We start from the raw sequence: 22,776 nt of genomic DNA, 5'->3' as shown, positions 1-22,776 counted from the left end.
GTGTAAACACGGATGTAGGATCCATATTTTACAATCTGATAGCCTCAACTGATTACAATGTATAATACCAAGTTTCACAAAATTTTGATATACAATAAAAATAGTTGATTGTACATCGTAATGAAGGCAAGTATTGTCTGTCTTGACCTCTGACATTACACATGACATGGATGGATAAGTGCACTTGAAGGGAGGAGGATGACAGCAGCACTTCTTATACCTGCCTTATGTATAGGTAGCCTACTGACCCCCACTCAGATGGGGTGTTCCAACATCAAGGTCGATTTTTTTTCCCCCCACATTACCGGTGTCCTTGTGGACCACCTGGCATTGGTCAGAGTTGCCAGATTGGCAATCCAAGCCTGGCTACTGTTGAAGCCTGCTTGTCAGACTAAGAACAGTCTGCTTCATTTCGGACTTCTGTCTTCTTTATATGCTATCCTGTGCAGGACTCATCTGTGGCATGTAGCCCCACTTTTACCCAAATCTCTGCAAATCTCCTAGCAGGGAAGGAGGCAACCCCTTATCCTTTTACTGCCTCATCACATAACCTAGGAGCAGTGTCATCTCTATTGTCACACGAACACTGAGAGTGAAAGTCCACTTCTTATTTTATTGTTGTTTGCACTATAGCCTGTTCTCACATGGCATCTGATTTTTTTTTAAAAAGCCTATTTTCATTTTAGATATTTTATGATCTATGGGTGAAGAGGCATACATCACTATAAGGGTGATAAATTTTGTCCCCACTAAGAAATAAAAATAACTCAGTAGAGACAGGGATATATAGACCAGAGGGGGGAAATCCCCACTATCGCCCCCGGCAAATCTCACCCTGAATATATAAATACTTTATTGTGTGTTACCTCCACAGATCGACACAAAACATTGTTTGTGAAGTACACAACAGGGAGATAGCTACGGGGGAACTAAACATAAATACAATTTGAAGCTAATGTTACAATAATATCCTTGTGTGACTTGAAAGCCTGGCATTGCTGGATGTAAAATAAAAACTAAAAAAAAAAAAAAAGTCAATACAGTGAAATAAAACTGAGCACAGGGAAAATGCAGGGTGGATTTGTTATCCTCATAGAAAAAGAAGAAATTAAAGTTGAGATTGTGTATGTAGTAGAAACTAACCATCTACAGTATGAAAGTAAGTAAAGTTTAAGAACATGCTTGATTTCTCCAGAAAAAGCAATGGAAGAAACACTAGATGAAAGGTTGAATTTGAGTCATAGAAGCCAGAGAAGAAGTGGACACAGAACCAAATTAGCATAACTTTGAAGTTGTTTGTCCACAAGATCATTTTAAGTGTAATTTTCACTCTTTTTACCACTTTTACCTCTGGTTTGGTCTCCACCACCAGTTGCATTGTAAGTGAGTTTGTGACTACAAATTACTCCTTCGCTGGTTGGAGTAACTGTAAATGGGGTTAAAAAATAAAACAGTGGCACATACAATCAGACTAACATTTATGCTTACATTACCTGTTACAAGATCCCCAATTTCTACATGATGAATTGCTCATAAAGCAATTACCGCAGTTTGCAGGAGAAAGGACGCTTTGTATGACAAATGCTCAGCTAAGGGCAATTTGCAATGACCTGACTCGCATTTTGTGTGTTGCAGCAATCAGCTGTGTTTGAAGCCACACACACACACACACACACACACACACACAAATACTGTGAGGAGAGGTAATGATCCCACAGGTGGCTGTGTGCTATCTTCTCCCTTTTCAGCAGACACTCTCTGCTCCATTGCTTTTTGTCACGCACACCAACCCTCTTTGTCTTCCCCTAAGCCCCACACTGAGCCCTGCTCCTCTGGACACGCTAAAAGGCTACATATGTCTGTAGCACTCTCTTTCTGTCACTGACATACACAAAGGTAAAATCTTTCTCAAAAAATGAAGTGTTTCCTCGATCAATATGTATGCCCAAGTGTGAAGCTTCTAACAGCTGAAATGACAAGCAGATTTAGAAAAGTTCACTTGGTGTTTATGCCCAGATTGTGTCATAGCTTGCTAAAAAAACAAAAAGTGAAGAAAAATGTTTGTATGTTTGAAACTCGTGAGAAAAGTATGTGTGTAACTTTGTGAGAAATATCATTTTTTTTTATGGGTATTTAGTGCTAGAAGAGACACTCATCCATGCAGAGGTAAGGGTGCATGCTGCCAGATGGATAAAAGAACTAATGGAAAAAGAGAAAAAAAGGGAGCTGCACGTTCTTCATCGCTCCCAGTATGTTTATTAAAACTATTCTTTCACTCTACGAATGCACTGGGAGTAGAGAAGTGTGTGTGACACAGCTGCAGCTGTCTCTGTCTTTCAGCCCCCGAAACTATGCTACCTTCAATCAAATGGCACAAAAGCAGACAGTAAAAAGGATAAAGTCAGAGATGGAAATCCATTCTCCATTCTCTATGCACAGCCTGTAGACAGGGGAGGTGCTTGACTTCAGTTCAGGGATTCTCTGCAGACGGCTTGTGAGCAGTTGCTCCATTTTTCCATCCATAATCCTCATCTTTCTATTAGGAGTCTAACAATTTATTAAGATTAGATGAAACTTTAATGATCCCTGTCGGGAAAATGGGTCGTTGCACTAGCAAAAAAATAGAGTGAGTAGAGAATACTGAGTATTATACAAGAAAAAGAGCATATTGAAAATAATCTAACAAACAGAACATACAATTTAGGATTCAATGTTTGATTACCATGTACAAACATAAACTTGTGGCAGTAGACAACTGGGTTTTAATTATGTGCACTGAATCTGGGTGTAATTCATGACATTATATTAAATTCTGACAGGAAAAATGTCGATATACATTACTGGAACTGGTTACCATCCCTGCTCCTGGAGAGCTACTGCCCTGCATTTTTTAGCTATCTCCCCACTCTAACACACCTGATTCTAATAATTAACTCGTTATCAAGCCCTTGACAAGCTTCAGCTGCTTGATAACGAGCTAATTATTAGAATCAATGTGTTAGTGGAGATACCCAAAACATGCAGGGCAGAGCTCTCCAGGAGCAGGGTTGGTGACCATTGTTGTAGATATAAATTACCATTTAACTTGAACTTAAAATCACTAATGTATTAGTTCAGATCTACATTTCAATTAATGTTAACTTTATGACTTTATATTCAAAGCATTTTAGGCAGGCTGTGGGAAACTAATAATCTGAGCTATAATTGAAGAATGAGTGGTTTGTGTTTCATAAAAAATTTAATGTTTTTCTAACAATGTTCCACAAAATGCCAGAGAACAGTCAAAGCCATTGCATGTACCACAACAGTAGTCGTAGTCACTCTAATGATAACACACCAATTATGTTCATGACAAGCTCATGAGATTGTCACGAGCAAACAGAGACCCGTAAAATTAGACAGTCCAGAGATCCATGTGCAATCTTCAGTTCCCCAACTTTAGCAACACAATATTAGGCAATCATGATATTGGCAACAAATATATGTCCACATTAAAGAGCTGAAGCATATGTTTGAGAGGTTGAGCTGCTCTCAGATCTCAGACTGTTTGCAGTTACAGGCTGCAATAAATGAGTGGAGACAGTGAACACAATGGTATGATACATAGGGAAATGATTTGACTCCATTACTAAGGTTCTTGCATTCACCAGATGTCCAACACCTACAGTATTGGTGATTTTGGAGAAATGTCAATTTGATGTAAATTCACTCAAAGTGAGGTGAACTGAAGTTAAGGCTCAGCCAAAACACTGAGATACATTGAAATACTGCTAGTAGTTGAAGAGTGAAAGGTAAGTGCAGTCCACTGATAGAACAGCTATAAAATTGTGATATGTGTTTAAATTCCTCTCAAAAATGTGAGTGTAGATCCATAAATTACAGTAAAAGAAAAACCCCAAAAATGTACCTTGTCATCTACTGTACCTTTTCTATCAATCTGCACCCATCTGTCCCTCCATCCACCCTTTACAAACATCTTCAGTGCCAGCTCACCCCTATCACACGGCTCCATCAGACGTCTACCGCCACTCTAGTGAGAAGACATGCAGCCATCCAAGTGAACATAATCAATTCCTCTTTCAATGGAGCACAATGCAACCGTTACAGCCCCTCACACTGCCATCCATCCCGCCGCTGTTCACCGCAGCAGCAGCCGGCTGCACCACACAGATGGGCCTCTGCTCTGCCATGAAATGAGCTTGGTTTGTGTATGTGTGTGCGTGCGCTGTACATACTGTGCATGTATGTGTGTGTGTGTGTGTGTGTGTGTGTGTGTGAGACTCACAGCAGCGGCAAGTGATGGTGTGATGTATTCTGGTGGGCTAGAGTCACCATGAGACAAAGTGGTGGAATCGCATTGCGGTCTGTCAAACTGAAGGTCGCTCTGCTGTCTGGTTGTGTCAGTCACTGCAATGCCACTAAAGGATAAAAAGCTTAATACTGATGCTTTTACAAGTTGTTGTGGTTTACAATTTGTCTTCATGCAGTCAGCATTGGAAAAATCAGGACTTCTTGCTGTTGACCTGATGAGAACTTGTGATTAATAAGTAGTTTCTGAATAACTACTTATCCTACTTGTACAGTAACTACCCATTAATTATTAGTTACTATTACATTAATATTACATTAGTTACTATTACTACTTGTTACTGGCAACTAGCAACAGTAGTAGAATTATGTAAATACACAATTATAAAGCATAATCTTACCAAACAAAGCATGTAGCTACTAATTTATTTCACTATTAGTTGCTATGTAACACAACCAGAGACAGTCTAATTCATACAAAATAATTAAATTTATTGAATCCTTTTTAATTGAATCCTCCTTCATTTCAGAGCACATATACATTAATATTTGCATCCACATGCCATATGCTGTAGCATTAATGATACTGTCTTAATAACAATACATGTAGTAAAGTGTGTATCAGCTTATATTTTACATTGTATCTATGTGAATATTCCACAAAAAGAAAAAGCTATCAGCTGTCAGTGCTCACCAGATCTAAGCAGAAATAAACTTTATTACAAAAAAAAAGAAGTCACAAGTAAAATGTAAGCACAGGAAGAAAAAGGGGAACAAGTGGAATAAATGTAAAGCAAAAAAGTAAATAAAAATGCATAGCTTCTGTTCATTGTTCATCTGAGGCATGCCACTTACACAGCAGATCTCCTTTCCATCCCAAAATCAGGAGTGTACTGTATATGTTAAAGTCCTATACACTCCCCACAGCAAAAAAGGAGGGAGCACTGTCTCAGTTTTCTGAGATGCGAGGAGTACTGTGTAGTTATTTCACTGCCCAGACACTGATACATATAATTACAGCAGAGAAACGTAGGGTGAAATAGTAGGGTAGCTGACATGTCGATGTTCACTCTGAACAGATGCTGTCAGAGAGCAGGGAAACAAGGCGTGGTGTAAATAAGCACAGTGAAAATTAGTCACCGGGAGACGATTTTTGGGTGTCTGAGGAGAGAAACAAGATTCTCCCAGAAAATTAGGAAAAAAGAAAAGGACCTAGGAAGATGTTTGAGCTTTGTTTGTTTATTTGATAGAAAATAAATCATGAAAAGACCTTGCAAAATAGTTTGTTTTCTCAGGTCTAGTCCAGTTTACACCAGGAAATATACTTTTCCTGCACATGACAATAATACAGAAAATAACCATTTGCATATTAAAAGACAAATTCAGGTTTAACGCTGCATAAATGTGCCAAAAACCCCCCACCATATTTATTAGCGCTCCTTGTTTAGCTAGTTTTACTGCATCAACGGAACTTTCAGGGGCGACTTGCTAGCTAACGAAACTAACCAACTACAACAAACCAGTGTGGCAGATAGGAACTGGTTAGCTCAGTGTTTCTCAACCGGTGGGGGGAACACTCTCCGGGGGGGGGGGCGCGAGCGGGCGCGAGTAGGCAACAGGATGGAGGGAAAAATCATAAAAATAAAAAAAAAATCATTAAAAACAAATCGCGAAAATCCCCATGTCGAAAATGCAACTGGTTGGACTACTACAACACAGAAACACTTCCCCAGCCTTGCAGACTTTATCACTGATGCAGGCACGTCACACGATTTCACCTCTTTATTTCAGTCAGCGTCTGAGCACCTGTCTGCAATGAGACAACAATTTGCGACGTATTTCAAAGAGGATTATCGCTCTTTCGCGTGGGTTCGAGATCCATTTGTGTGCACAGCAAACGAGCTGTCAATTGACATGCAGGAACAGCTTATTGAGCTGAAGAGTGACAGTAGGCTGAAGGAACGTTTCACCTCCTGCCCTCTTTCGTCATTCTGGGCAGCATGCAGGAATACCCTCAACTCTGTGACGTCGCATTGAAGATTCTCCTCCCTTTCGCGTCGACATATTTGTGTGAGGCAGGCTTCTCGAAAATGACTGCACTCAAAACGAAATACCGGAATCGTGCACAAATTGAGGATGATTTGAGGCTATGTTTATCAGACATTGCACCAAGAATTGAGGATCTTTGCAAGGCAAAGCAGGCTCAGGTCTCACATTAACATCGCCTACCTCCCGGTTATAACAATAGCCTAGTAATGATAATAGGCCTATGATAATAATAATAATAATAATAATAATAAATAATAATAATAGTAATACTACTACTACTAATAATAATGATAATAATAACAGCAAAGCATGTAACTATAATTATATAGCTAGCCTAGTAATGATAATAGGGATATCACTACTCATAATAATAATAATAATAATAATGCCTGCAAGCTCACATTAGAAGTCTGGTGCTACTGCCAGTTATAACAATAGCCTAGTAATGATGATAGGCCTACCTGATGATTGTAATAATAATAATTATAATAATAATAATAATAATAATAATAATAGTGTGGGCCTAAAAATAACAAATCTATTATTTTATATATCTATCTATCTATCTATCTATCTATCTATCTATGCAAGGTGGTGTAGTGGGGTTGGGGCCGCGAGGGAGGGTGACACCGGGAGGAGGGGGGGCCCCAACTGCAATGAACCAGCTTTGGGGGGGCCCAGCTTGCAAAAGGTCGAGAACCCCTGGGTTAGCTTATATAATCGTGAGTCTTACGTTAGCATGATCCATAATCATGTCAACAATTAAGAGAATACAACTCAGGTTTAAAAATATCAGGATTTCCCTTTAAATTGCCCCTGCTTTTGAACTTTTCCAGGTTTTCTACAATGTAAAATGTAGCACTGATAGTCAATGTTCTTTGACTATCAAGCCAGTACCTAATGAAAAAAAATGTAAATACTAGGTGTTATTCACAAAACTTGACAGACTTGTTTCAAAGATAAAAATGAGATATTTAATGTTTGAATGTTACAGTTAAAACTCCGACCCTATGCTAACACTACTTAATCCTCTTAGTTCACTCATACATTAAACATTTACAATCTTTGTTAGTCGCCCTTTTGTTCCTACAGTGATATATGTGTGGGGTGTGAAAAATGTATTAAATAACAACTGGCTGGGAAACTAATCTTTATCCAATATTTAACTTACACAAGTATAATGTGAAAACTTGCAGCCTCCAGTGCACAAACACTGAGAATTGACTTTACAGTGAAGTAGGAGACATCTTGTGTGCAGCAGTTAAACTTTAAAAAAAATGAACAATAAATATTTGCGTAGTCCAAGATTTTGGAGATGGAGCAGGTGACATTTTAAGGATTTTTTTCAGATTTTTTCCTGCATAGATGCCTTTATTTAGCATGAGACAGACAGGAAACATGGGAGAGAGAGGGGTGTGAGATATGCAGCAAAGGACCTCTGGCCGGGATTCGAACCAGGGTCGGCTGCATACATGGCATGCTCTCTAACCACTTGACCACCTGTGTGCCCATTTTAAGGATTTTAACATGGTTCAAACACACAACACAGAGGCTGAAGCCTACAATTTAAACTACATGTGACTTTAAAGTGTTTTTGTAACACAGAAGTCATTACATGGGCTTACACCATTATAATTTTCTGACCTCATTGTTTCTTTTGTATCCTTGTGTGCCCTCAGATTGCAGTCTGCTGGTTACCTGACTGATACAAGAAGAAATCAGCAGGCAGCAGAGTGTTTTCCTGCCAGGCTCTCCATCTTTGAAATCGACTCTCCCTTGTGTGATTAGGGAAGCAAATTCTGTGGAAGCCTTAAAATCCAAACTTACAATTTATTTATTTTCACTTCCTGGCAGGGGATTTTACAGTTTCTACTGCCACCTCAGCTCAGACAGCAATAATGTAGAAAACCTACCGTTTCTGCCTTCTGGTTACTGCATCTCCACACCGCCTGTATTAGGGTTTGCATGGCTGACAGTATTTGTTCTGAGTGTGTGTTTGTGTGTGTGGTTAGTCTTGTAAAGTAATCTGCTTGTGATATAGTGCCACATAGATGAACATGAATTTGGCTGTCCGCGGCTTGTAAACACAACTTGTAAAGGTGCTGCTCCTCCCTTTTGAACAACATGCAGATGCTTTATGGGGTGGGCAATAAAACTAAATTTGGAGTTGATCCAATATCAAGTTGTCAGTGAAAGTACACAGCAGAGTATGGAAGCCCATAGGGGACTTTATTAATATGATAATGTAAAACTTGAAAGTGAAAATGTAATTCTATTAGATTTTCCCACATATGCATGTTTTATTAAAATGAGTGAAAATGAAAATATAATCTAATTTGCATTTCCATTTTCACATACTTGTGTGGGTGTTCAATGATATTAAGTATTGAATAAAAGAAATATATATATTTTTTACATTTTCCACTTTAAAAATTCAATGTCAAAGAGATTTACCATTTTAATTTTGTCATAAATTGACCATCTAACTATGTAAAATGAACATACAAATTGGATTATTGCATTTTCATTCCTACTCAAATACCAGATATATGAAAAATTATAATTACCATTACGGAATTACATTTTTATTCTCAAATTTACATTTTCATTTGAATAAAGTCTCCTATGGGCTTCCATAACGAACTGCGCTGATGTATGAAAATAACTCTAAAGCCCCATTTGCAAAGGATTAACATTACAGAGGAAGGTGAAAAATAAAATATTCACTGTGCTTCTTGGTAATTTAACTCATCGTTCCAGAAGAAGTTACAAGATATAGTTTGTAATAGTCAAGAACATCCAGCCCGACAAAGTAAAAAGAGAAAGCCAAATGCACAGGAGAGTTGAGAAGGAGGTAAAGATAATATGTTGATACATCATATTGATATCATTCAGCGTACCCACTTACAGCTTATCTGTGGTGGTCCATTAATCTACTCAGAATTCATAGGACAAAAAAGCTACAGAATGTGCCTGAAAATCAACACATTCTAAGTTTTCTGCATACTATAGTAATTCAGTGATAGTTATCTGTACTTCCAGAGGGACACTTCAACCACAGCGGGCCCTCAACACTTCCCGTACATCCTGATCTGCTGTCCCTGTGCTGACGAATGCCGAAGACACTATTGCATTCGGGAGCTCACCAGATCAGTTCATGACAGTGCCAGAGTCAGACAGCGTGTGTTAGCCTGTAAGCTTGTTAAACTGTAGACAGTATAGACTCAGTGCTTGTTAGCCTGTGGAAACTTTGCTGCTTGCGTATTGTGGAGATACTGCAGATGGTGTAGTTTGGTTGATACAAAATCTATTTTATCCAGGTCATTTCTTATTTTTAACATGTAGCATCAACACAATTATGAAAGCAATAACATTAAGAAGATTAAAAAAAAGAATGATCAGCTTTATTTAGCATACATCCTAATATTTTGTGGGTTGGTGGTTAGGGCTAGACTTAGGGTTAGAGGTTAGGGTTAGGGTGGAGAGGTGTGCAACGCCTAGAACTGGACACCTTGAAAAAGTCAATAGATGTAGAAGTCTGTACTCGATTATACAGAGACAAGTTGAACACTTTAACTTTTCAGCACAGAAGTGGAGGCAATGACAAACTCTGCAGAGAAGTTTGATATTTGGTATACGGCTCAGATTGCATCACTTTTACTAGAGTCAAATAAAAGACACTTTAAAGCTGTCAGTATAAACCAGGGTTAGGTCAATTTCATCAGTGACAGTTAACTGGTAGCATGACATGGAGCAGAAGAGTTGTTGCTATGGTTACCTGCCATTTAATATACCTTTGCGCAGTGATATAGAGCAGAGAGTTTAAGTGGTGACTGGACTTTCTTTCAGGTGTCTTCAAGGCATGCATATACGTATCCTCTAGCCTCTACAGCGGCTGTGCTTTCACATACAAACTACTTGTTGGTTGACATCCAAAAAACATTCAGAAATAAGAAACAGAAGCCAGGCAGAAGGCAAACTATTGCAAGAAATACTGCCACAAAGGTCTATAAGTTTCCTTTTTCAAAGGGGAAACTCCTACTCAGTGACTGTCAGAGGCAGCCTGTGAAATAGTGTCAAGAAATGGCAAAGGGGAGAATTAGGAAAAGAATTGGAAAAGTTGGGATCAGCAGAGTAAATGCACTGTAAGACCTTCCTGTCACCGGAACAGAAAGCTCTCAGCACGACTCATTCTGCTGCATAAAGGTCTGCTCCTTCCTATTGTGCTTCAGGACTGCCGCTTTTTTTTTCCACTCTTTGCAAACGACAGCCCTTTTCAGAAAAACTCCCCGAATGAATGTAAACAGGGAGATATGTGACATTTTCAACGGTATCGCTGCATAATTACTTTCAGTTCAGTGCTCAAAGCTGCCGCTGCATCTTTGAGACTCTGCCATTTTTTTCTTTGGTTGCTTACATTCTGAATTTCTGATGTGGTATCCATATCACAACCAGCATGTTTAGCAGCGCAGGGGCAGATAAATGCCTCCCCGGCTGAACTGTGATTTGTCAAACCAATTTATGTTCCGGTGGGAGCTTACTCCTCCTCTTAAACAACCCAAAGTACACAACAGCGAGTCTCCATTTTAAATAGATTTTTGTCAAGAGACCTCCTCAATATTACAGAATAGGTTAAAAAACAGTAGAGCTCAGGATCTTGAACCTTTTTCCTACACTTATAATTGCATTTTCCTCACTGATCTCTCACTGTGGATAAAAAAAATTCCCCAAAAGTGGTTTGTTGACTTACTTCCCATTTCAAATAAACACACAAATGCAACAGTTAAATGCCAAAAAAAATTCATGAGAGAGGAAAGTTGCCTGGCTTGTCTTTGATTAGCAGGAATCATTGGTGTTGTGGCCAAATTTGAAACCAGCGTGCTGTTGAAGGCGTGATAAGGTATGAGGAAGAAAGGATTTCAGTTTGAGAACGGTGACTGCCATTAATTTCCTCCAGCCTTTGTGTGCTAAAGGTAAGTATTAAAGATAAGTGGCTTAGCCTGATTACCGTTTAATAACTAAGAGGTGTCATAATTAAATTTCCATCAATCATGGCACTCCGCCTCTAACAAATGTCTGAATCATCTGAATCATTATGCAAATTAATAAGTAATATTCTCAGAATAAATTGGGCTATTAACCAGTGGTACATGCCCTATCTGGTTCAGCTCAGTGGTGCAGGTTTGTGTGTGTGTGCATGGTCTGGATGTGTGTTTAAAACACGCCCATATGTGTAAATGTGTGTCATCTAATTGCAGCCGGTACGCGTACATTTTTTTTCCTCCCCTCAGAAACAAGCCTACGTCGTCACACTCAGCTCGGTGCGGCAGTGAGCTATGAATGTCAAACACGAAGAAAGAGAAATCAAGAAAAAATAAGTAACAGTAAGGAACATGGTCCTCTGCAACATTTTCACTATGATTAAAAAAAAAAAAAAAAAAAAAGCACAGGGAAGAAAAAAAAAAGAATCAACTGAGCAAAACACCTACAGTCATTAGAGCTGAAAAGTTAGAACACAGTTATTAGAGCTGAGAAACTTTCGACGCTGCTGACTGAGGCTTCAGGAGCATGAAGGAAGGAAAAGTAGAGAGAGAAAATAGGGCATGAAAATATCAATATGAGATATGAACGATGGTGAGTGCTCCCTCCCTTTAAAATGCTGGTGGCGGGAGCCACTCAATATTCATCGATTAGAGACGCTGCGTCGGCGGGAGAGAGAGCTGACGCGCAGTGAGTATGCTCCTCTTTGAGTCCCTCTTGTTTTCTAACCGCGTGAATTAGTTCTTTTGTCTACAAGGCAATTTATTTCGGAGATAAAACAGCCTGTGGTTAATCCAGAACACGGCAGCACCTTTTGCCTTTGTTTTTGTTTTGATTTTGTCTCTACTTATTCACGGGGTTTAAATTTAGGTGAACCTGCAGTCAGCCTGACCCTGATTAGTTCCACTCTTCACCCGAGATGTCTGGTAAAAAAGTTAAGTGTTGAAAGACAAATGAGAGAGGTAAATGTCTGAGCTGTTTCCTACACTCTCAATATGTCAGCCTCCACTCTGTGGCTGTGGCAGGTGAAGGCGCCGCTACATTTCAGGTGTGCCGCTCTCCATCCTTACTCCTCCATCACTGCCTTCATCTGTCTTGTCCGCATTCTCTGTTTTAAGGGCCTCTTTAGCCCACTCAAATGAGAATATAAAACAGCCACGACTGAAATCTACATAGCAGACAGTGGCTCAGAGCAGAGTGAAGGAGAGGGAGGGAAGGGCACGCTCTTCCCAGCAGGTAGCTTCTGCAAGAGAGACAGATTTTAGCGTTGTCTTCCTTTGATTATCGCTGGATGTTAACCCTCTATCTGTGGCCACGAGCTAAGCCCCTCAGCTTCTCTTCTCATTGTAGTCTGCTGCAGAACAGCCACACCAACATAAAACACAAGGACATTTGCTACAAGAACAATAAATGTATAGTGCGATATTAACATGAAGCACAAATACACGCAATGCATTTAACAGTCTTTCTCATGGCACTTTTCTTTCTGTATTATCAGCAGTAAAGAATCAGCTTTCACATAAAAGGAGCAACTTTCACACCTTCCACCTGCTTCTTTCCTCTCTCCTGCTCACTCACTCAGCATTATCTCTCTTGATTGCGCTCGTGCCATCTGCTAGATTAATTGATCAAAAAGCCCGGGAATGTTCCTCGACGTTTTCATGATTGAATTTGGGGCAGCCGACGCCTTCATATTTTTCACCCAAGCTTCCCGCGCCCCTCTGCCACTTTCACAGACTCCTCGTCTGTCTCCTCCTCACTTTCGTTCTCGCCTTTCTCATTGTCGTTCTCTCTTTTATATCCCACTCCATTTTAACACCTACACGGTTGGTAATATCCCAGATAGTATATCACACAGGAGGAAAAACGACATTTATATGGTGAGGGGAAAAAAAACTTCCATCTGATTTGTTCCAAGCTACCTGAGCAACAAAAATTGAAAAAAAGAAAAGAAAGATCTGAATTGACTGTTGGGAAAAAGTTGAAGACCTTAAACAAACATTGTTTTATTTTTTGAGTGTTGTGCCACATAACAGGCAATTTCTTCTTTCCTATGGAGCATGGTGTCGACACAGGGGGGCCCCCTGGCCAATCAAAATGTCAATAAAAGACCCAGAATCAAGCAAAAACTGGGACACCAAGACACCCATGTGCTTGCGTATTGGCATGTTCATTTAAGCATGCACTACTTCTTCTTTTTTTTAAACTGCATGTCGTTGCAAATGTGCCAGCATGCATGCATGTGTAACGGTCAGACTTTGTTAGGTTTTGTTTTCCTGCCAAACAACCCTGCTGTGAGCAGCCATGTAGCGCACGTCTCCAATATCAAACAGCATCAACTGGACCGGAGAGTCAGCGCCATGCTGGGCTCGCTGAGTCACAGAGTCGGCTTATAGACACAGGAAGTCAAACGTACATAGATGATTTACATGACATCTTAGAGACTGAGTGGGCAGGTGGTGATTTGAAGTCTTGTTCAAAGAGAAGGAGAAATAGCTGTTCTGGGGGGGGTCAAACGTAGCAGCAGCCCCGGCTCATCCTACCGCTATTTAATGTGGAACCAGGAGGGTTACGTTGTTCATGTCCTTTTGGCAATGGAAATCATATGAGAGCATGAAGTCCTCTGAAATGAGGTGATTTCTTGTCTTGAAGTTTACTTTGATATGGAGGATATGTATGTTCATTTTCAAACACAGCGAATATGCCAATCACTCATGCTCCATTTCACCACAGCCCTGCAAAGCATTAGTGTGTTCTCACATCCTGTACACTCTTTTCCAGGCCAGACTAGTTTATAATGAAAGTAAGGCTGCCATATCAGATTTTCACCACACGATTATCGTGGCTTTCACGAAGGATTCATGACAACAATATTATCACAATATCTATAGACAATTTGAAAAATATTGTTTTAGTCATATCGTCTTTAAGTTTGTTTATTGTGTTTTGTCTTTTATTGAGAGAGAGAGAGTGAGTCTGTAACCATAACTGTACAGAAGCTCACAAAAAGAACAGTTACACTTAATGGATAGTGAGAGAGACAACTAGATGAACTGATGAACAAAAGATCCACAAGGTGTGTGTGTATGTGTGCCTGTTTGTGTGTGTGTGTGTGTGTGTGTAAGGCACTGGATTATTTACACAATATAATATGTGTATTATTAATGATATGTATTTTTTTACCTGATTTATGTGATTGAAGTATAACAGCTGATTTCACATGCACTGACATTAATATTGACATGACCTTGAGTTCAGCCACATGTAATTGGCTAAAGTGTGAAAACAGCTTTAACTGCTGCACTACAATCACAGATGTTGGTTGGTCGCAGTCGGGAACCACTTGAGCAACTGTGGCTTAAGTGCTTTGTTCAACTTGACAATAATTGGTGTGGGATGTGTAAGTGCTTTTCCGACAGTAAACTGGCTAAATTTGGAAATGTATCTTTTTCCCCCTAGCTTGTTGTCAAGTCCCAGCCCATTTACCGTAACTGGCATATTTCAAAAGCAGTGGGATAGTGGATATATTTGGTAAAGCTGATGACTACGGTATGAACACGAAAAGCTTTACTGGAAGTATGACTCGTCAATTGTCATTGACTTCACACTTTTTTATTTACCTTTTTTTTCATCAGTTTAACCCAGTGAGTTTGAATAAAATCTCTGCTTGACTTGGTCGCCAGAAGGAATTTTATAGTTGTCTGATAATAGAAACAGCAAATGATGTCAAAGAGAACAGTTAAATTCAACCAGAACATTTGGACATTTTCCTTATTTTACAGATCTTATATTGGACAATTCTGCACTTCATGATTTATGCTTGGTGGAAGAATTCAGTACAAATACAAGACATTATGTGTCCTTTATGTTGCATTGAGTTTGAAACCTGCAATTAGAGTTTGCATTTATATTAACTGTAAACATGATCTTTCCCTAACCTTAAAGGGGACATGTTGTGCTTTCGGATGTCTATGGTCAAAGTTTAAAAAAAAACTTGAGATGAACATACTGTATGTATAACTGCTCCCAGACAGAGGCAAAAGTGAGGGGCTGCATATAAAATCAGAATAATACAAATACATGTTTTTAAATGGTAAATGGATATAAGTACAGTCCAAGTGTTTTTAGTTGCCTAACCTTACCTTAACACATCTTTCTTTTACCTTAGCCATAGTTGCCATACAAAGATCATTTATAACACGTTATCATTGGATTATGTTATAACCGAATGTATTCCATGTTCTGCAGAATTTCCTAATATTGGCATTCTTGCCTTGTGTGTTTTTCATTTTCCACATCATTAGTTGGTTTCCCATTGTAGTTTGATAAATGATCTTTGCTGCTGAGCTACAAAACTATTAAAATCTTACAAAATAAACCCAGCAAAGAAGACTAAATCAGCTTAATTTTGTGAATTTGCGTGATCATTTGATACGCTTCGTGACCATAAAATTTAAGAACCAGGACAATCCTGCTCATTTATTATTATTGGTGGGGCAGAAGTAGAATTTTGTTGATGACACCTTGTCTCAAACTTTGTGGAAAACTTGCTTGTACTTACATCCTACATTGGGCTGTCTAACATCATGGGAATAACGTATGCAAATTTTGATTTAGTTTGTTGTTTCTTTTCAAGTCTTGCCAATAAAAGTGCCATGTTCCTGACAGAACAAAAGCTAAATATGGGGTGTATCAAAGAGAGGGAAAATGTATGCAGTCAGGGCGTCAATTTGCGAGTGACATTCAATGCGTGGTCTTCAAAACTCATTTGCAGACGTCACTGTGAAGATGTTCCTCTATTGAGAAGCTTTGACGTTTGTGCGGCTGAAGGGGTGTGTGTGTGTGTATGTGTGTGTGGAGGGGGGTGGGGAGGCATGGAAAATACGGCCTTATCTTCATGAGCATGCCATCCCAGCTTGACTGTGATCAGGAGAAACAAAGAAGATTGTAGACGCTGAGGAAAAATAGTCCTGAAATAAGCCTGCAGGTTTGCTACCGATATTGATATACCTACTGTAGATGGAGCAAACACACATGAGCACACACACACACACACACACACTAGACTTAGAAAGAGAATGAAGGTCGTCCAAAAAAAAAAAAAAAACAGAAAAAAAAAAGAAAAGAGGAACAGGCTAACTCTCAGAGATCAATAAGAAGTGTGTATCTGTCTATGTCTGTGTACGCATGAAAAGAAGGAGACAGACAGAGAGAGAAAAATGCAATCAGTGTGCGTATGAGGTTTCTACAGAGTGAGGATTTGGGTCATTTGAAAGAATACGGCTGAATCAGCAACACTGCCGCCACCGCTGAACTTAATCTATTGAATAGTCCTGCGGGCGGAGACTGAGCTAGAAAGGGAGGAAAAGGAGGAAGTGAGCGAAGGCACGAGGATGTCAAACAGAGGAGAGGGAGAGAGGGAGAGGAAGAGATGAAACAAAACCGGAGTGAAAGGAGGGAAGGAGATGAAGCAATAGATACAGCGTCGGGGCCGAGAGAAGGGGAAGGAGAGAGATGGGGAGAGACAGAGGAGGGTGAAAAGCAGTGGGTGAGAGATTTATCAGAGGAGACGGCAGGAGCAGGAGGGGAGATGGAAAGAGAGGAGAAAGGAGAGAGAAAGAGAAACAGATAGAGGGAGGAGGATAGAAGGGAGATGGGAGGGAGGGGAAGAGATATGGCCGAACAAGAGGGACATACAGTAGAGGAAGCTTACCCCCACTGTCTGCTGGCTGCTTTACTCGTGGATTGTTCTTCCCATCAGATTAACAAGAAAAGGGGTTAAAAAGTCTGCACCCCCCCCCCCCCCCCTCCCCTCCTCCTTCAATGCCCTGCTGTTCCTCTTAGGGGTGCAGTACCTCTTTATCCTCTCATATTAACCCCATTTTCTTCTGTCTGTCTGGCTCACCCCTGTTTTCCTGTCCAGCTTTTCGTCTTTGATTTAACACACAAACGCTAATTGTTTTGATTTGAATCCAGAAATGGGAGGAGGAGGAGGAGAAGGAGGAGGAGGGTTGGCATGGTAGTAACTCAACTATACAGATATTTCTGTTTTGATCTCTGCATATTCACAAATAACTGCAAATTTCAGAGGTAGAAAACAATGTAGGTAGATTGAGGTTTGCTCTACATATGGATGAATAAGATCACATGAAATCACTTAAACAAACACACACACACACACACATACTTGTCTTTATATACTTGCGAGGACACTCATTGACATAATGCATTCCTTAGCCCTTCAACCTAACCTTAACCATCACAACTGAATGCCTAAACCCAACATTTACTCTAAACTGAGCCTAAACACTTGTCTAACCTTAAAACCAAGTCTCAACCTTCAAATTCCTCCTTGAAGGTACTCAAAGCGATAGCCTCCAGCCGAAATTGGTTTTCTCAAAGAATGAAAGGAAACATATTGACAAGGAAAAATCTTGGAAACTCACCAGATGGAACGTAATCTCATTAATGAATAACAAATGAAAATGAAAAAGGAACTAATTAATTATTGTTGCAACTGGCCAAAAACCACAGCAGACTTGTCACAGCAGGAAAAGCACAGGTGTTGCTAACATCATTAAAGATGGCTCTGTTGTGTTCAAGTGTCTCAATAAGCTGTGATAGTGAGCCATCATTGAGTTCAGCTGTCATTCATTTTATTATTTACACCTGTACATTTCCCACTTTGAGATGTGAAAATGTCTTCCATGAAAAAGGTCTATATACTGTAGCTTCCACTCTCTGGGCATGTGAGTGCATGAAATTGTCAACATTGATCTGCACTCCAATCACTGAGTGAGAAATCACCCCCTCTGTCAGTGTAAATCATGGTCTTTGTGACTTTACACCTAATCTCTATAAACAGATATGTGTATTTAAAAGCAGAATCTAAAGTGACAAAGTAAAGGGACAAGATTTTAGTATTGGAAAAGTTCTGGTTTCCATTTCAGATGTTTCATCAACAGTCTGTATGAGAAGTGAAAGAGGTGGAATGCATTAGCAGAAATGTCATCTGGACCTAAAATACCTACAAGAAGTATTTCTGTTTGTGTATTATGTTGAGAAATGCTCAACTTGTGTAATTAAAGAAACAAATTGATTTCAATGTGCTTGCAATTTGCTAATCAGACTGTAAACAATAGCTGGCAAACAGAAGAGATAGTCTTGGCCCAGATATTTGTTGTATTGTTGCTGGACCAGAATCCCTGAAACACTGGCTAAATCAGTGTCACGTGATAGCCAATGATACTGATATTGCTTTTCACCTTCCTCACATCGCTTTAAAAAAAAAAACCTCTTTTAAGTCAGTAAGAATATTGCCTTTCATCTGGCGAGTTCATACTTTCAACATTCTTCCCCTGATCACTTATTATAAATGTCTGACTACCTGTCAAGCCAGATCCAGGAAGATCATACAGAGGCTGTGTCTCAATTCCATACAACACACTCATTCTGAGCAGGTTATGAGTATGTTGGGTGTTCATATTGGAAAACTGACAAAAGTGACATTTAAGAAACCTTGAATTATTTTTTTTTTTTGAAGTGTTAAACTTTTAAGTGTACTGTTGATGGACACTATTATCTCCAAATGCATTGCACAAAGGAACTGGAATAGCTACTCACAGCTGAAACATATTGTGAATGACAGTTAGCTGTGTGAGCACTGCTGAAAATATAACTATTAATACCTCCCACAAAAGATGTAGAATTGAATTATCAGTGACATTATAAATTCATACATGGACATGCATCATGTGTATAATTTATGAATGATATTATGAATGTGAACTGTGAAATTGTATTTGCACAATAATTGTTTTCAATTAGCCTTAACAATATAATAAATAAACAAAAGTAACTTTTTGTATGTTTTTGTTCATGAAAATAAAGCAAACAAGCCAACACAGATGATTACTGGTAACAATTAGGTTTGGTGTGAGTATTAACATATGCATTGTGAAACTATGTCTGCAAATGTACAACATGACGCCACTGTTAAAGTAGCTGTCAGAACATAAACACCTGCTGTGACATCACTGATTAGGGAGTGGCCATGCACAAAAGTAATATACATACATGTCAACCTACTGAAACCAGGACAGCAGCAGTTTGTGACTTTGGGCTCATTCACTGTGAGCTGAGTGTAGTCTGACACACGGCAGTCATTATTGTATACAGTCAAATGTCAAACATGCATACAAGCATAACAAATTCCAGCTAGTGGGAGGCTTTTGTACCAATATGGGTTTGACAGGTAAATTAAAAAGTCATAAATCGTAGCTGATAGAAAAGCAATGACTGTCAATGATACTGATAAACCTTCTGAGGATATCACTTCATAAAAACAGAATCTAATGAACCTTTAGACGATATGAATCATCTGTGTTTTGTGGTAGGAAATCCCCACGTTGCATTTAATTTCCTTAAAAAGTCAATGTGTTGAACTGCTTGCCACCTGCCTTTATGATTCCTAGATCACATTTAAAAAATAGTGCTTATTGGATCTATACCTGCTCATTTGAATACTGCTTATTGGAAATAAGCTAGACAAATTTAGACTCTTGTACTTCTTATTGGAACCTGACATGACAACAGCATGGACTGAGGCCAGATCCAATCTATTCAGTTAAAAACAACAACAGCAACTCCACAAACAAGCATCCTATTCTGCTTTCAACAAATTGGATGGAGATTTGCCATCTACCCAGCTCATGAACACCTATCTCCTTTCTCCCTCTCCCTCCCTCTTTGTAGATTCAGTTCTGTCCCCTCAACACTAGATGGCAGGCATGTGATGTGCCGCCGCCGCCGTTGAACGTTCCTCTCCCTCGGCTGAGCCTAATGGCATGTGGCGGCTGGTGCCTGTGAGTAATGCCGCAGGAAAATGCGTTCCATAACCAATTGTTCTTATTGGAAAAGAGGAGGAAGAGAGGAGAGGGACACAAACAAAACAAACAAGAAAGAAAAAGAGATAGAGAGAGAAAGCGAGAGGGGGACTGGGGAGGAAGAGAAAACAAGTGACACCAGGCAAGTGGCGTGGGTGAAGCTTGTGCGGTCCAATCTCCTGACAGGAGGGTGGGGAGGGTTACTGGAAGATACAGAGGGAGAAAATGGCCTGCTGATGTAGTTGGTGTACTTAACACTTGTGCAGACACAAACATAACACATGCCCAGCTTTAGAGATGCATGCAACTTTAATGAAGAATGTCGTTTCTATATATACACTTCAACATTATTCTGATTTATACTTCTGCAGCTTTATTTGCAGCACAGAATAAAACTAGGTCTGGGAACTGAAAGATTCTTTCATCACATTTAACATAAACAACAACCTGCATGCTACTATATCTGTTCCCACTAATTACATTGTTATACTTGGCTCAATACATGAATCAATGCCTAGGGTTAGACTTTTCTCCAATCTTTAATGAGAGCCTCCAACCAAACACAAATACCCAAAAATGTTAGCACACTAAGTCTTGTAATTTATGTTTAATCTTTGACTTTACTTATACATTTAAGGAAAGCTTAAGATTTTTGAGAAACACATTTTATGCAAAAAACGCCTCTCTAATTTTTCAAGTCTCCTGTGAAGCTAATGGGCTGCAATTAGCCTACGTTAATGACAGAGAGCCACAGATACATTTAGCAAATATTTGAGACAAATAACCTTAAAAAGAAAATACAAATAAACACAAGGGGCTTGGCTGCAAAAGTAGATAAAGCAGTGGTTGCAGTAATTAGATTCCTGTCGATGAATTCTTCCTATTGTACTGTATTGAAGTGAAGCCTACAGGAAGTGAGTGGATCAATCGACCTGAAGGCAGCACAGTGCATCTAAAATCTCTCACTACATCCGCGCACACAGCAGGACTGAGAGCACGCACTTGAGATTTCGAAGGTGTACAGCACACAGTGTGATGATACAGCGTGGGATCTGTGCAATGCCCACAAGAACAGTGTGTGCAGAAGTCAGGGAAATGTATAGATCATATTGATGCAAAGGCTACAAATTTAGAGAGTGTGTTGACTTTGATATCCATATTTATTTGATCACATCACTGAAATCTGAATCTTAAGTCTCTAAAAGGATGTGTGTTGGCCTACTTAATCCTTAATCCTTATTTCTTGTTCTTTATTATCAGTACAACAGATGTGAGTCAACTCTGGTGCATTTATTGTGCATCTTCATGGCATCTGTGATTAAAACAGACTCATACATACTAAAACCCTGCATGGTTTTGATCTCACACACACTTAAACACAAATATATGTGTGTGTGTATGTGTATACCTGAGCTCTAGTGCTATTACTTGACTGCAGCTCTGTGTAGCATTTTTGCCCAATTCCCTCGGGATATCTTATCTTATCTTTTATCTTATCTTATCTTATCTCATCTTATCTTATCTTATGTTATCTTATCTCATCTTATCTTTTCTTTATCTTATCAGTCACTCACCTTGAAACTCACCTGCACATCCACACCACTTGTTTCAGATGTTATCACTTGATTGAATGGACGTTTTTAGTGGTTATCACCCTCATAGATATGGGTTAGAAGGAGTCTGTTACACCTACAGTACTAGTGGGTACAAGTCAACCCATTGGAATAGGACCATGACACCTACCAGTAAGTAATATGCTGCTATACGATCAGGTTTAGGTTAAAAGGGTCAATTGAAACATTGTTAAATATGACAACCATCAGTTATGAATGTAATTTGTGGTAAAAATATCCCAACAGAGGCGAATGGTGGTCGTCTCTAACTAGCTAGCCATTCACCCAACACCCCATCCGAACTACATCACCTCCCCGGGTCATAATTACTACAGCCAGTAGATGGCATCTTTAAGTCAATGGTTACCACCTTACCAATGGATGATAATGCCCCTCTAAACCTACTAATAGGTGTGCCAGGCCCCTTCTAACCCATATATTTGGGGCTGATAACCATTGATAACACCCATTCTATTGAGTGATAACATTCAGTGTGGGTGCATACACAATATAGGGATGTCAGCCCTGCAAAGAAGAAGAAAGAGGGGTACTTGTTTGTCTTTGCCATACGTAATCATGAAGAATACTTCCTCACCCCCCATTCACCTTCTCAAATTCTACCTCCTGCCCCCCTCAGTGCCTTACTTACACATCCTGTTCTACTCTTACCCGCCTTCTGTATTCCCTAATGTTGGACGAGATGAAAAGCAAAACACTTGTTTGCTAAAAGAAAGGGGCGAGGGCGGGGTTTGTGTATGTGTGTGTGTGTGTTGTGTGTGGGTGGGTGAATGGGGGGGGGGGGGGGGTGTTCAGCAGTATGACTCATGTATGAGGCTTGATTTCTAGATTGTTATATCCTCCCAAGAAGCTTCTGAATACAG

This window comes from Scomber japonicus, chromosome 22, assembly GCF_027409825.1.
Source record: "Scomber japonicus isolate fScoJap1 chromosome 22, fScoJap1.pri, whole genome shotgun sequence".
Taxonomy (NCBI): Eukaryota; Metazoa; Chordata; class Actinopteri; order Scombriformes; family Scombridae; genus Scomber; species Scomber japonicus.
This window is presented reverse-complemented; position numbering follows the sequence as displayed.